The sequence below is a fragment of the Euleptes europaea genome, chromosome 11 (assembly GCF_029931775.1).
Source record: "Euleptes europaea isolate rEulEur1 chromosome 11, rEulEur1.hap1, whole genome shotgun sequence".
Taxonomy (NCBI): domain Eukaryota; kingdom Metazoa; phylum Chordata; class Lepidosauria; order Squamata; family Sphaerodactylidae; genus Euleptes; species Euleptes europaea.
Window position 1 is genome coordinate 71,174,842 of NC_079322.1, and position 10,275 is coordinate 71,185,116.

Below are 10,275 nucleotides of genomic sequence, written 5' to 3' on the forward strand. Positions count from 1 at the left end.
GGAGATGGCAGATGGCCCACGAAAGCGGCCCTTAAAGACAACTCTGGACAAAGAACGATGCAAGGGGAGGAAAGAGAGAACTCCATTTATTCTTGAGACGACAAGAATGAAAGGGAGGGGGGCGAGTTCAGTTCTGATGGGGAAGATCTGATTGAACAGCCAAAGCAATCCAGAGTATTTAATGCAGAGGAATTCCCTCTGCTATTGTCTAAAACTCTAGCTGCCCTAGACCTCTCAGACGATTCTGAAACTTCAAACCCTCAAAGTAAAAAAGGGATGAGAGAATTTTTTCATATGCATGATACCCCAGATAAGGTTGTACCAGTGCCTGAGTATTTTTTGTCTCTCATGAAGTCAAGAGTGGGATAAACCCATGGCTTCCAAACAGTTCCCCATAACATCAAAAAAGTTTTACAATTTAGATCAGAACACCTCAGACATACTCAAAATGCCACCAGTGGAAGCACCAGTGTCAGGTCCCGGGCGGGGCTAGGAGGCTGGGTAGTCGTGCGGTCCAAGGTCGAGTTAGTGGAGATCAAAACAGGAGTCCAAACGCGTCCAGAAGAAGAGTCGTCAATGAAGCCGAGGGTCAGAGTGCCAGGAATGCAAGCTGGTCGGAAAGAGGGTCAGGAGCCGAAGTGGATGCGAAGCAGTCCGGAAACTGAATCGTTGCTTCCACGGAGACACCTTTCAACAGCCTGGGATTATATGGCCCTCCGGTAGTGTGCTCATTAGCCCCCATCAATTACCTAGCCTGGCTCCTCTCAGTATTCAGGGCTTTGTGTCCGTCTATACTCCCGTGCCTGCTTGCGACGGGTAGCTAAGTCTTTGCGTAATCTTTCCCGAAGCCTATCTATCCGTGGGGGTGAATCTTCTATCCTTGCCGGCTGACTCTCCTCATCGTTAATTATGAGAGGAGTGGGAACTTCTGACTCCGATGGAGGCAAACTGCCAACTTCAGAGGAGACAGAGGGCCCCACCTCTGCCTCTGTTTCCAACTCAGCCGGGATCTGTGTCTGTTCAGTATCTAGATCCCTGCTGCTCACGACAACCAGTCACTGCACTGCACACTTCAGACCTAGTTACAGAAGAAGGACAAGCTATGATCAGGGACCCTGCTGACAGAAAGGCAGAGTTAGCTTGCAAAAAGTCCCACGAGGCTTCTGCATTAGCAATTAAAGCCTCAGTCACATCAGCTCTGGTTTCCACAGCAGCAATAATCTGGACCAGAAAATTGGCCCAACTTATCCCACAGGAGGAAAAGCAGGCCTGTGAGGGTGTATCCAGGATCTTAAGGGCAGTGTCCTTCCTGGCGGACTCAACACTAGACACCATGGCATATGCGGCTAGTGCTTTAACAACAACATCTGCACCTAGAAGAGCCCTATGGCTACGCCCATGGCAAGTGGAACACCGATCTAAATCAATTCTCATTGGTTTTCCCTATCAAGGAAGGCGATTATTCGGGGACAAATTAGACCCCATTTTAGTAGAAACTAACTACAAGAAGCCAGCCTTGCCCAAGTCTCCACAAAGATTCCAAAAAATTTTCCAACACAACACCATTTTGTTCATACCATACACTACAAAAATATAGACCTGACCAACGCAGGAACCAATGGAACCAGAACCGTAACTCCTTTCGTAGAGGAGGACGGTTCAACAAAACATCAAAATTCTCCACATTCCAAGGGGACAACGGGAACAAGCCCAGCCGCCAAACTAAACAGTGACGCCACAACACAGCCTGTGGGGGGCAGGCTCAATTTATTTCAACCACAATGGTCAACCTCCTACACAGACCTGTGGGTACAAAACATAATCACGCAGGGGTATCAGAGTTTTCTCACATACCTCCAGTCAGACTACTGATATCCCAACATCCAAAAACAAGGACATACTTCAAAGAACATCAGAAGCAATCCAACACCTGTTGGACATCAAAGCAATAGAGACTGTGTCTCCATTGGAACGCTCATCGGGAATCTATTCAGTATTCTTTACTGTTTCCAAGCGGGACGGGGGATGGCGAGCCATCCTAGACCTGAAATTTCTGAACAGATTTATTCCGTTAAGACGATTCAGAATGGAGACACTGAAGTCAGTCACAGAGGCATTAAGACCAATGGACTTTCTAACGTCCATAGACCTCACAGAAGCATACCTGCATATTCTCATATACCCACAACATTGGCGCTTTCTGAGGTTCCTATACCAGGGCCTACACTACCAGTTCAGGGCCCTCCCCTTCGAATTAGCGTCGGCACCACGAGTATTCACCGAAGTACTACAGTGAGGGGGGAAAGTATTTGATCCCCTGCTAAATTTGCCCGTTTGCCCTCTGACGAAGAAATGACCAGTCCATAATTTTAATGGTAGGTTTATTGTAGCTGTGAGAGACAGAATAACAACAGGAAAAACCCCAGAAACTCAGAAGACAAAAGTCAGAGATTTATGTGCATTATAATGAGTGAAATAAGTATTAGATCCCCTATCAAACAGCCAGGTTAGGGTTAGGGTTCTGCTGTCGACAGAAGTAATCAATCCATCAGATTCCAAACTAGCCACCATGACCAAGACCAAAGAGCTGTCCAAGGATGTCAGGGACAAGATTGTAGACCTGCACAAGGCTGGACTGGGCTACAAGACTATTACCAAGCAGCTTGGTGAGAAGGTGACAACCCTAACCCTAACCCTGTCAACTTCCCTTGGTCTGGGGCTCCATGCAAGATCTCATCTCGTGGAGTTGCAATGATCATGAGAACGGTGATGAAGCAGCCCAGAACTACACGGGGGGAACTTGTCAATGATCTCAGGGCAGCTGGGACCATAGCCACCATGAAAACAGTTGGTAACACTACACCGTGAAGGACTGAGATCTTGCAGAGCCCACAAGGTCCCCTTGCTCAAGACAGCACATGTACAGGCCCGTCTGCAGTTTGCCAACACACATCTGAATTACCCAGAGGAGAACTGGGTGAAAGTGTTGTGGTCAGATGAGACCAAAATCGAGCTCTTTGGCATCAACTCAACTCGCCGTGTTTGGAGGAGGAGGAATGCTGCCTATGACCCCAAGAACACCATCCCCACCGTCAAACATGGAGGGGGACATATTATGCTTTGGGGGTGTTTTTCTGCTAAGGGGACAGGACACCTTCACCGCATCGAAGGGGCGATGGACGGGACCATGTATTGTCAAATCTTGGGTGAGCACCTCCTTCCCTCAGCCAGGGCATTGAAAATGGGTCGAGGATGGGTATTCCAGCATGACAATGACCCAAATCACACGGCCAAGGCAACAAAGGAGTGGCTCAAGAAGAAGCACATTAAGGTCCTGGAGTGGCCTAGCCAGTCTCCAGACCTTAATCCCATCGAAAATCTGTGGAGGGAGCTGAAGGTTCGAGTAGCTACACATCACCCTAGAAATCTTACTGACTTGGAGAGGATCTTCAAAGAGGAGTAGGACAAAATACCTCCTGAGATGTGTGCAAACCTGGTGGCCACCTACAAGAAAGGTCTGACCTCTGTAATTTCCAACAAGGGTTTTGCCACCAAGTACTAAGTCATCTTTTGCAAAGGGATCAAATACTTATTTCACTCATTATAATGCACATCAATCTCTGACTTTTGTCTTCTGGGTTTCTGGGGGTTTTCCTGTTGTTATTCTGTCTCTCACAGCTACAATAGACCTACCATTAAAATTATGGACTGGTAATTTCTTCGTCAGAGGCAAACGGGCAAATTCAGCAGGGGATCAAATGTTTTTTCCCCTCACTGTGGTTACCCTGGTGGCCGACCTTCGAAAAGAGGGGATAAGAATACACCCATACCTCGACGACATACTGGTATGCGCAGATTCCAGACAGCAAAGCTTACAACACACAAGACGAGTAGTGGAAAAGTTGACATTCCACGGATTCATAATCAATTACAAGAAATGCAAATTGACTCCCACACAACGAATAAAACATCTTGGGGTCGATATAGACGCACAAAACAACACACACTACCTTACAGATGAGAAAATCAACCTCATATCGTTACTAGCACACAAAGCCCACACATCCCAGTCATCCCAGTGGCTTCTCAGACCCTACCAAAGGGACATACAGAAAAAACTCTGTGGGCTGAGGTTACAGCTGTTAGAAAGATGACTTTCATCCTCAACCATTTTAAACCGACCTTTGTAAGTGGCTCATGCAGGCTCCAAGTGGGAAATCTGTGCCTTACAGGTGGGGCGAGAAGATTGAAACCTCTAAAGAATGATTTTATGTGAGGATGTTTGGTTATTCTATATCCGGCCACTCGTGGAACAATAGTGGCTATGGATGCTAGTTGTCTTCTTAGTGTGGATGTAGCTAAACCAATTTTTTGACCCTCCTGAAGAAAAGACAGTATGCCTAGTGTTCGAGGTTTGAGTGGATTGATGTTTTTGCGCCTGCACCATCTAGTGAATGCCTTCCAGGTTGAATTATAAATCCAGAAGAAGAAGAGTTGGTTTTTTTATGCTGACTTTCTACCGCTTAAGAATCAAACCAGCTTATAATCTCCTTCCCATCTCCTCCCAACAGACACCCTGTGAGGTACGTGGGGCTGAGAGCTCTAAGAGAGCTGTGCCTGGCCCAAGGTCACCCAGCTGGCTTCATGTGGAGGAGTGGGGAAACCAACCCGGTCCACCAGATTAGAATCCACTGCTCATGTGGAAGAGTGGGGAATAAAACCCGGTTCTCCAGATTAGAGTCCACAGTTCCAAACCACCGCTCTTAACCACTACACCACTCTGGCTCAGGGTTGGATCCAGCCAGTGTTTTGTTTGTCTTTTTTGCTCAATCTTGCCCAGTTTTCCTTATTACAGCCCCTGCCCCCACATGACTGTTGTCCATGCAGGTCCCATAAACCCCAGTGCAGCCTTTTTGAGTGATTGGGCTTCTGTCGATCAAACTCTTTTGACCAACAAAGCTGTTGATGATAAAAACTTAAACATGAAGAACCAAAGTCCCCTTATCAAAGTTACTATGGCCTTTTTGTATATTCTGTACAAGTAGGTAATTTAAATTCAAGGTTACATGTGATTCACGATGTATAAAAGCAAAAAAATATACAGTCAAATGCCACTGTATACAAGACCTTGAATTGCGAAAGAGTCCTACAGAATGTCTTTTAAAAACCTGCTTGTTTCAAAGGAAATATTTCAGTTCAGTAGGCTATAGTGGTGGTGCGCTTTATATGGCTGCTTTCATACTTTTGCCATTAGTCTAATGCACTGGTAAGTAAACAGTGCATTAAAATATAGGGTGATAAAAGGACTACGTTATTCAGCCTGAAAGTTGATTGTAAACTGTGAACAGGCTGTGGAGCTTTTATGTTCTATGCATGTCCACACTTGTGACACTAGAAACTCAAGAATAGTATAGGTGCTATGATGATGATGGTTCACGTTTGCACGTCCACAAGTTTAAGGGTTGGATCCGACCAGTTTTTCTGCTGGTGCACAATGGAGGAGGACCCCTGAAAACGCTGCCAATGGATGGGGATTCACCCACCCCCGATTAGTGGCTGTGCTGGTGGGGAGAGCGGAGGTTTTTATTATTTGTTTGCTAGTTTTCTTGTTGACAGTCATCTAAATTGTTGATGTTTTGATGTTGTTTGATGTCTTTATTGTGTTTTTGGTGAGTTATTCCACTTAGCTATTTCATTGTGTGAGTCTAGTTCAGTTGAAAGGCTAAGTGTAATGTATTGCTATCTGTACCCCACTGTTCCAAGTAGTGAGAGATTCCAGAGGCTCGTGCTTACATGGGATGTTTCCTTTTGGAGACTTTACTTACGGTGTTTTGTAGTATTTGCTTTATACTAGTGGATAGCATCGTTTCAACTAAGAGTAAGTGCATTCGGACAGGACAAAGTCATTCCAGAGCAGCTTCATGTTCACCTGAAGGGTTGGTAAAGGAGGGCCAATTTTGTATTGTGTACAAGTGCCTTAAATGAGCAGTTGGGGCTTTTTCTTAAGTCCAGAGAATGCCCTGAAGGCATTCAATGCACTGCCATCTCAGAAAAAACATTAGGATTGCAAAGTGGCCAGAATCTGGATGGGAGACTTATTTTTTTTAAACCCCTCCACTCTGAATTCCTTGGGGAGAAGGTGGAGTGGAAATGCAACATATTTGCATTTTTCAACATTTGTACCAGTTTATGGGGGATGGGTTGATCTTGTCAGATCTCAGAAGCTAAGCAGAGTTGCTATTTGGATGGGAGACCACCAAAGAAGACTCTGCAGAGGAAAGCAATGGCAAACCACCTCTGCTTCTCACTTGCCTTGAAAGCCCCTTGCTGGAGGTCACCATAAGTCATTTGGGAGTAGGGTTGCCAACCTCCAGGTGGTAGCTGGAGATTTCCCGCTATTACAACTGATCTCCAGGTGACAGAGATCTGTTCACGTGGAGAAAATGGCCACTTTGGAAGGTGGACTATGGCATTATACCCCATTGAAGTTCCACCCCCTCAGGCTGCACCCCCAAAATCTCCAGGTATTTCCCAACCTGGAGCTGGCAACCCTAGTTGGGAGGTTGTTGGAAAGCACATTCAATTTTATTGTCAGCTGAAGAACTCAGCTGGCTAACATTCTCTCTAAATTGTAAAGCATCAAGCATGTGCTAAACAACTTGAGTATAATCAACATCATCAGTCAGATCAGTTTCCGTCTTGCTGGGCTTTAAAGTTTTTCATTCCTTTCTACACCAGCAAATCCCGCATTCTGTCCACATAATTACAGAGTTATTAACACTGTGTGGTTGAACTGTTGTACAATCAAAAAGCTTGAGTTCCTTTGCTCTAGATGCAATGTTGATTTGAGAACGATGTTACCGACTTATTAAAACCCTTCATTTAATTGTAAACCTGAAATGGTAAAGAAATTAACGAAACAAATAAATGCTTGGAAACCAAAAACCAGGATAAATAGTGTATAGCCTATAATTAGCATCCAATAAATGTTACTACCAAAGCGATTCAGAATTAGAATTGGTCCAATGACAATATGCTATAAACAAACAAAACGCACATGAGCCAAATTCCTATTACTGGTGGAAAATTAATCTCCATTCTCAATATGTGTTAAAACGATTGCTTGGAATGCTGTTTCTAAAACGCATACAAATTGACTATTAGAAATGAAACACAGGCTAATATTTTTTGTTAAGATTCTGTAAAAATGTTATTGATAAACAAGATGCAAAATTGGTAAATAATATTACAGTGGCTAAAATTATAGTTTGTAGTGGAAGAAGATTCCTGGATACTTAGAAAGCTGGTTTTACAGGACATGGGACCTTGCTATTTCAGTTAAATTGGTTTACTATTTAAGGATAAGGTAGGATAGAACAATGGAAACCCCATTTCATATAACTCTGGTCATTATTTGTAATATTTTGGAGTGATACATTTTGTGATAATGTATCCAATTTTTTTAGTGTATGTGCTGACAAAGCGAGCACATTTGTGATAATGTAAGAAATTTTGCTTTATCTTCTCTCCTGTATTGAAAGTTGAAGAAGCATATTTGTGCAGAGAAGCCCAGCATAGTCAGTTTGTTTATGAAGTTATAACTGCATAAGCGTAGAGTTTTCACTCAGCCATGCAAATAGTTTATTTTATTTGACCATGTATTTACATTAAGATGTTTTAAAAACCAACATATAAGTTGAAAGTGATGCACTTCTGGCATTTGGGTGGGTTCTGGAAATGCCACTCCAGACAAAGCTGTCTGTCACATGTCAAGGATGGAGGATCATTTGCAATGAGTTTACGGTTTGAGCAAATTAAACACCATTTTATTCTAAATCCATCTCAAGCCATTTTGGGAAAAAGGCTACCACTGCCACACAAGATCAAATTCAAGTCAGGGCACATACCGTATTTTGATCAATACAGCAAACTCTACATTTAGCCTGAATTCCATTACTCCAAAGTAAGCATTTTCCCTTAACAGCTCAGCACAGCTATCCGCTGCTGTGATAGGCAAAGTTTCAATCAATCAATCGACCTTTATTGGCATATACTCACAAACATGACGTAAGTAGTACACTGAATTCACTGTCCATACATTTTCGATTTAAATATGGTTTACTCTTTAGTCCTTATATTGACACTTCCATCAAAAATTCCGCCACCTTTAAAGTGACTTCAGGAATAGTATCATTCAACAAAAACCAGCATACAGTAAATTCTTGGCTAGATTTCATTTTATCAATCAAGGGTAGAATTGTTTTTTTACGAGGACCGTTGTGCAGATGACAATTTATGATTATATGCTGTAGCGTATCATGTTGACTCAAGCCACATACACATAATCTTTTCTCAAAAGGAATATTTTTAAACCTGCCATTTAGTACCGCCGAAGGGAGGGCATTCAGCCTGGCGAGCATAAATGCCGCCAAAGTTTCATTTTTGGCTCAGAACCTGCTTGATCTCCCCACCCCGGTGTGTATAAAGCTCCTTTAAAATTAAGATGAGAAAGTTGTAGAGTAAACCGTAGTTGCTTGATGGCCTGAGTTTACCTTGTTCTAAGGGAGGATACGTTTAAGATAGACAAAAATTGTTTCAAAAGTAGCAGTATAGTCACAGGAGGAAAAAAAATGAAGTATAACAATTGTGAACTAGGGCGTTTTTGCCATAGCATACTGCATGAGAAAAATAGTGTTTTGTTATAGAAACGCAAGCCTTGTCTCTCTCCTAGAGAAAGCAAGAAGCCCTTGACATGCAGCCAACTCTGTGTCTAAGCGTCTTTGCTGGAAGCCCATCATTGCCCACAGAATTAGACGGGGAGTCCTTTGAAGTGGAAATACAATTTCCCATTCCCCTTAGCCCATTTGCATTCTCTCACAAGCCTGGAGTAGACAAAATTATCCTTCCTGCCCATCAGGAGAATTCATATTCCAGAAATTCTACAAGTATACAAAGACTGTATCCCTGTGGCTTATACCTGAACAAATAATTCTAAAGTGAGGTGTCTTCAGACAAGAGTGAACAGGGTTTTCAGGTGAACCTGAAAACAAATTTAGTATCTCAAAGGCACAATGTAATGGTCTGAATGCCAAGAATGACAGTTTATACCTTTGCCACAAATTACTTTTAAAAACGAGGAGGAATAAGTAATTATTATTCTTTGGGGAACTCACTCTGACAGGTAGACACTTGCCCAAGACTATCTTATAACTTCATAGCATAATTTGAATGTAGTGATGAGGGCTAACACCATAACTAAGAGAGAAATCCTATGCAGTTATACTCAGAATCCTACTCAAGTCTTTTGGTTCTTGTGGGTTATCCGGGCTGTGTAACCGTGGTCTTGGTATTTTCTTTCCTGACGTTTCGCCAGCAGCTGTGGCAGGCATCTTCAGAGGAGTAACACTGAAGGACACTGTCCTTCTGTGTTACTCCTCTGAAGATGCCTGCCACAGCTGCTGGCGAAACGTCAGGAAAGAAAATACCAAGACCACGGTTACACAGCCCGGATAACCCACAAGAACCAATGAACTCTGACCATGAAAGCCTTCGACAATATTTCTACTCAAGTCTGTTCAGTGGGGCTCACTCCCAGATAGCGCTGTTAGTCTGCTGGACCGTATTGATAACAGGCCAATGTAGTTGAAATGACACATTGATTCATAGTAATTTTAAATATCTGTATTAAGTTTTATTTAAAAATAAATAACCACTACCATTATAAGAGATATTCAACTGGACCTAGGATGAGATAGATTGTTCCCGTGTGAACTGTGCAGTTTTAAGTAGACTTTAGAAGGGTGTAACTCTGCTAAAGATTACCCTTCAGAACACTTAGCTGCATTGCTCTGTTCCCACATAAGGAACAAGTAGGCCAGAGTCTTAGGATCTTAGGGGAGGGGCTGTGGCTCAGTGGTAGAGCATCTGCTTGGCATGCATAAGGTCCCAGGCTCAATCCTCGGCATCTCCAGTTAAAGGGAATAGGCAAGTAGTTAATGTGAAAGACCCCTGCCTGAGATCCTGGAGAGCTGCTGCCAGTCTGAATAGACCCGTGTTGGCGAACCTATGGCACGCGTGCCACTTCCGGCACGCGTTGCCCTCTCTGCCGGCACGCGTGGTTCCTCCCAGCTGCTGGCCTTTCCGGCTCCGCCCCGCCCCGGATGGGGGAGGCTGTAGGCAGGCGGCTGCTCAGCTGGGCCGCGGGGGCTTTGAACCGCTCGGTTCAAAGCCCCCCTTTCCTGGACTCCTTGCCAAATTTTTCCACCCCAGCCTCAG